The sequence below is a fragment of the Alexandromys fortis genome, unplaced genomic scaffold (genome assembly GCF_014885135.2).
Source record: "Alexandromys fortis isolate MF-2015 unplaced genomic scaffold, M_Fortis_MF-2015_v1.1 scaffold_22, whole genome shotgun sequence".
Classification (NCBI taxonomy): domain Eukaryota; kingdom Metazoa; phylum Chordata; class Mammalia; order Rodentia; family Cricetidae; genus Alexandromys; species Alexandromys fortis.
This window is the reverse complement of record NW_026067900.1, coordinates 8,684,928-8,691,074: the sequence shown is the minus strand read 5'-3', so window position 1 is coordinate 8,691,074 and position 6,147 is coordinate 8,684,928.

The following is a 6,147-nucleotide window of genomic DNA, read 5'->3' as shown; positions in this document are numbered from 1 at the left end:
ATTTTCCTATGTGCTACATCTGTCTCCTCTCTGTCCAAAGGCAGTTCTTTGTTTTCTGGGGCGAATACTTCTGCCCTCTTTCCCTAGTTCCCTTCCCCTTCTCCCTCTATCTCGTATCTCTGTCCCTTATCCCTGCCATCTGTCCATCTGGAGCTAGTAACTCCTTTGGGCTGAGAACTTGGTCTTGGGGGGTTGAGTCGATACTTTGCCCTTCAAGCACATTTCTTGGGGATTATAGCATGCTGTCCCTTTCAGGATAGGACTGTCATTCAGAGGCACTCTCCAGTGTTCCCCTCTTCAGTCTCACCTCTAGTGACTCACCTCCTGACACTTTCAAAGACATGCCAAGACTCATCTCTGTCTCAATTCTTGTCCTCTTGCCTCGCTTCAATTTTTGCTTTCTTCGCGTTTTAAAAAAACAGGTTGGAGTGCAAATTCTACAGGGATTAACACACACACAATTCTAGACAGCCTTTGACCAGGGAAACTCCCCAATAGTTAGTCACTAGCCACTTCCCGACAGGTCAAGTCAGAGTATCTTTTTTTCACTCTGTTTGGCCCACGACTGGCATAGTTTGAATCTAGAGCTCATGAATTAAGAGGGCTGGCCCCCAGCTTGCGTGGCTATTGGAGATGGTGGGTCTTCATGGGAGATTTTATGTCATCAGAGACATGCCCACAAAGGAGACTGTGGAGCCCAGGATGCCTCCTCAGTCATGTCTCCTCGCTGTGAAGTTTTTGTTCTGCCACAAGGTCTCTGCCATGATGTCCTGCTCCCCTACAGACCCCAAAGCCATGGGGCAAATGATGATGGACTGAAACCTCAAAGCTTATGAGCCCAAAAAAAAAAACCTTTTATCTATCTAAACTACTTCACGAATTTGTTACAGCAACTAAATGATCTGTTGTGGAATATTATTGTAACTAGGCAAAGATGTGTTACGCTTGTTTACACTGAGGACTATTACGTTAACTATGTGAAGATATGCTACCTTGGTTTATTTATGAAAAGATGTCTTTGTTTCACCTTGCTTGCCTAAGACATCTGATTGGCCTAATAAAAAGCTGAATGGCCAATAGCTAGGCGAGAGGAAGGAAAGGCGGGACTGGCAGGCAGAAAGAATAGAGAAAAAAGAAGAGGAAGAATGAAAAGAGAGGGGAGAAGAGGGACGTGCCTGGGGCAAGAAGCCAGACAGAGAAGCAGTGAAAGTAAGATACACAAAGGCAAGCAAGGTAACAAGCCCTGAGGCAAACGGTAGATCAAGAGAAACAGGTTAATTTTAGTTAAAAGAACGAGCCAGAAATGTGCCTAGGCTAGGCCAGGCATTCAAAACTAATACGACTCTGTGTCATGATTTGGGATCTGGTTGGTGGCTCAAAAGAAAAAACCTGGGGCTGGAGAGATGGCTCAGAGGTTAAGAGCACTGGCTGCTCTTTCAGAGGTCCTGAGTTCAATTCCCAGCAACCACATGGGTGGCTCACAACCACTGAGATCTGGTGCCCTCTCCTGGTGGGCAGGCATAATACATACATACATACATACATACATACATACATACATACATACATACATACATACATACATAAATAGAAAAAACCTGGTACAGAGATCACTAACACAATGACTCTACTCAAAACTTTCCAAACATATAACAGCAAAAACAATTCCTCTAAACTGGAATCTTGTTCTATGTCAGAGTCTCTCAAAAGGACTAGGTCCCTCATTGCTAATTTATCTCAAATAATTTGTTACTCTTCTTACATTCCCCCGCCATAGGCAGGTATCTCCTCCTCGATGGGAATGATGCTCTCCAATGAAAACACAGACTCCCAAATCAACAGCCCCTTCCTCAGGTCCCTCTCTTTGCACTGTCCACTACACTGCACATAGTTGTTTTCACACTAAATCTTTCCCTCTTTTTGCTTCAGACACTTGCAGAACATCTCTCCATGGGAACGAAACATACTGTGGATCAACAACATCTTAAAAGAACAGATTTACATGTAACAATGTGTCGAACACATTGTAAAAGGTAGCTCTTCAGCCAGAAAGTAGTGGTGCACACCTTTAATGCCAGCACTCAGGAGGCAGAGGTAGGAGGACCTCAATGAGTTCAAGGCCAGCTAGCTGGTCTACATACTGAGTTCCAGGACAGCCACATCTTGGGAGAAAAAAAGTAGCTCTTCAAAGTTTACATTGATTTTTTTTCCTTTTCTTTTTAGAATTGTGGGACTTGAATCCAGGGCCTCAAAAAATGCTAGTCAAGTGCTTTACAACTAAGCCAAGTAACTTCACTCACTAGCTTTCATATAAAATACTAGACTACAAATGATGGAAGCACTATTACACACGATCCTCTTAAATGTGCATGGCTAGCAACTCAAGCAGTAGAGTACAGTACATTCAAGTCAGATGTCTCAATCAGTAGTAGTCTTATAATCCATAGCACTAATAGATTTTTTAAAAAATCATCTTTTAGCAAGAAGTCATAGTGCTTACTGTTTCCCATGTTAAGGTGGCTTAGAATTGAGGAAAATATGAACGGTGGACAACTAAACACGGAAGCTCTGTTGTGACTGTGCAGTAATTCGACAGCCAATACCTACACACAAAGTGGCTAGAAATGCTAGCACTTACAGATGCTAAAGGAAAACTCACCATGTTCTACACAGCCTGATTTAGTAACTAATGAGGTAATGGAGCAGTGGGCAGTTTCGATCAGAGAGAGAATGCTTGCAAAGTTTTAACCACAAGCTAGAAGCAATGAATACATGTCCCCGTCATGTGAGTGTAGACCAATTTCAGTGAAGCCTGGGCTTTATGAGAATGTAATCCCAACACTCAGAGGCTAAGCAGGAGGGTTGCCCTGAGTCAGAAAGAAGCCTAGTCTACATACAGGTCAAGTCTGAAGTCAGCCTACGCTAGAGACCCTGCCTTAAAAAAATATAATAAAAAGCATTAGTGGCTTTGAGAATGGTACAATAAATGTCTGGGAGTGTTGGTCACTACTTCCCCTAAGGAGGAAAAAAAAAAAAAAAAGATAACTTCGGAGCCTTTGAATGCCTGAGTGAAGTCATGGAGGTATTTAGAAAGTATGACTGTAGAGAGGACCAAATTTAAGGAGAAAGAAAAAGCTGTTGTTTTCAATCTTCCTTACAAAAGCTCACCTTTCTCCACTTCTCTTTGTAAGAATGAAGTTTCCTTCACCCAAAAAATGCATTTTTCTTCATTGCTCCCACCCATCCTCACAGCAACTGCTCCCTACAACCACCTGAACACTCGTCCCTGCTGTACCACTCTAACTCTACACTGAAGAACTCCTTGCACTAGACGTTTTAGAACTTTACTGAGATGGTCTTATGAAGCTGTGTTCAAGGATGATCTTGAACTCCTCATCCTCCTTTCTGCCTCCCTATGAGGTTACAGACATGTGCACCCAGACCCAGCCTATAGTGATAGGAACTGAACCCAAGATTCTGTGTATGGCCGGGCAGTGGTGGCGCACACCTTTAATCCCAGCACTCGGGAGGCAGAGGCAGGCGGATCTCTGTGAGTTCGAGACCAGCCTGGTCTACAAGAGCTAGTTCCAGGACAGGCTCCAAAACCACAGAGAAACTCTGTCTTAAAAAAAAAAAAAAAGATCCTGTGTATGTTAGACAAGCATCTACCAACTAAGCTATATCCTCAGCCCTGTAGACTTCCTGAAACTATTTCTACCTGTCTCTTCCATCTTTCTGTATCTAATATTCTATACACAAGATGAGAACAGCAGGGTTTCATTAACACATTTAAATTAAGATCTAAGATCACAATTTCTTCATAGTGGCTTAACTTCAGAAAACATTAACAAATAAGACAAAACTGCATATTAAAATCAATAAAAATTAGGTAGATCCATTTATTTTGGGTGTATTTTACAAGTATAAGTTTAAAAGGGCTATTTGACAAACCAGCATTAGCCACCAACTCTACAAACATCCTTAACAAGAAAAGGCAATTGTGTTGGCCCTTTGCATACAGGCAGTGTCCTATTGCATATCAAATGGCAGAGATGCAGTAACAGATTTGAGGGCATAAAGGAGTTAATTTCTACTGCTATTTAGTTGATAAATACCACAGAAACATACACGGATGGGTGTCACCACCACCAGTGATTTACAGAATTGAAACCTATGGGTCTACCTACTTAGAAAGTTGGAACTAGTAAGAGTATCCTGTTGTCATCTATTCATGAAATACTATAGGTTTCTTTGATCCTAATTTCTAAAAGTTGTATGAAAAGTTGGAGAAAGAGACCCGGGTAAGACTGGCAGTACATGCCACGGGGGATCAAGATAGCGCTTTAGAAGATGTTAAGTGTGCCGAGTGGTGGCGGCGGCGCACGCGCTCGGGAGGCAGAGGCAGGCGGATCTCTGGGAGTTCGAGGCCAGCCTGGTCTACAAGAGCTAGTTCCAGGACAGGCTCCAAAGCTACAGAGAAGCCCTGTCTTGAAAAACAAAACAAAACAACAACAAAAAACAAAAACAAAAAGAAAAAAAGAAAATGTTAAGTGCTTACAGTGGGCTTCAAGGATGAACATGGTGACAGAAATGGGTTACAATGTACGTAGTGAGTTTGACAAAGCCTTGGTCAGGACTGCTCTTCCCACAAGATACCTGTAAGATACCTGTGTTTGATCACCAAATACTAAGTTTAGAGCAGAGTTTGGGTTGATAGTTCAGCTTTGTTAAGACAGTGACATATTAAGAATACAAGTCTTACTGGGCGGTGGTGGCGCACGCCTTTAATCCCAGCACTTGGGAGATAGAGGCAGGTGGATCTCTGAGTTTGAGGCCAGCCTGGTCTACAAGAGCTAGTTCCAGGACAGGCTCTAAAGCTACAGAGAAACCATGTCTCAAAACCAAAAACAAAACAAGATTAAAAACCCAAAAAACAGGTCTTACTTACTAATGACTTCCAATAAATACTCAGAGGTATACTTTGGGCACATCAAGTAAAAAGAGCAACTAATTCTAACTGTGGAATAATAACAAGAGGAGGCCTTGCCATGACTGCTTTAAACAGTCTGGACATGTTTCCAGGTCAGCAGTACAAAATTATCTAACAACTTGTAGATTACAAAATGCCCCCTCAATATAACCCAATGCTATTCCAACTAGACACGCGCTGCAGCTGTTAGTCAGATGTAGCCTTCAAGGTATTTCTCATAGGAGTTACTGAACAAAATAGACTTTAGCCAGTTTGCCTTTAGTGTTTTTATCAACTTCAGTTTTACTCTAACATTAAAACTAGTCATTCCTTAGACACAACTTTGACATACAAATGGACAATTAAGCTCATTTAACCAAAGTCTTCACTAAATGATGACCCAAAATCCTGCAAACATGTCTACAATAAACTGAGTTTTGAAGCAGAACAAAAGACAGGAAAATGTAAAACTTCTCTCAAGCACCAATAATGGAAGCTATGCAGCTATACGTACACATCCTTAACAGGTCTTTCCTTCTGGAAAATCCTGAGATTTTACTTAAGCACTGCTACTTTATAGAAGGCAGGTTGGTTCAGTGAGGAAACTTACTTTTGATAGTGATATTTTATTTGGGGCACTTAGTATTTCACAGATCCTCAAGTCTTGAGGTAGGTTAAAGATCAGTGTCCTATTATACAAATCAAAACTCACGCAGGCGTTACTCACTTGTCATAAACTGAGTCTGGTAGTCAGGAAGAGTATGGCCACTCTGATTTCAGATCCATCTAATGAACTTAACGGTGTGGGCTTGCAAATATCAATGGGGGGAAACTAGATACCAATCCTATGGTGAATTACACATATTACAGAATAGTCCATTTGCTCATTACAAATGCATTTACATAAAACTGAGCTGTAAAATTACCAATGTGGAGTGTGTTGCTTTTTTGCCCTTCAGATTGAGTGGAGGACTAATCACTAGTGTGGAACCACAGGAAAGCAGGTACATAAATGTAGCCACAATACAAAATGATTCCCATAGTGGGGTAGGTCTCATCACAGCCCAATAGCTCAGGCTGCTGCGGCTCAATATGCCTCCCCAACACCCCGGGGGAAGAAGAGCTGTAAGAGAACAGTAAATGTGTCCCAAGAAAGTGTGCTAATGTTTTCACTAACA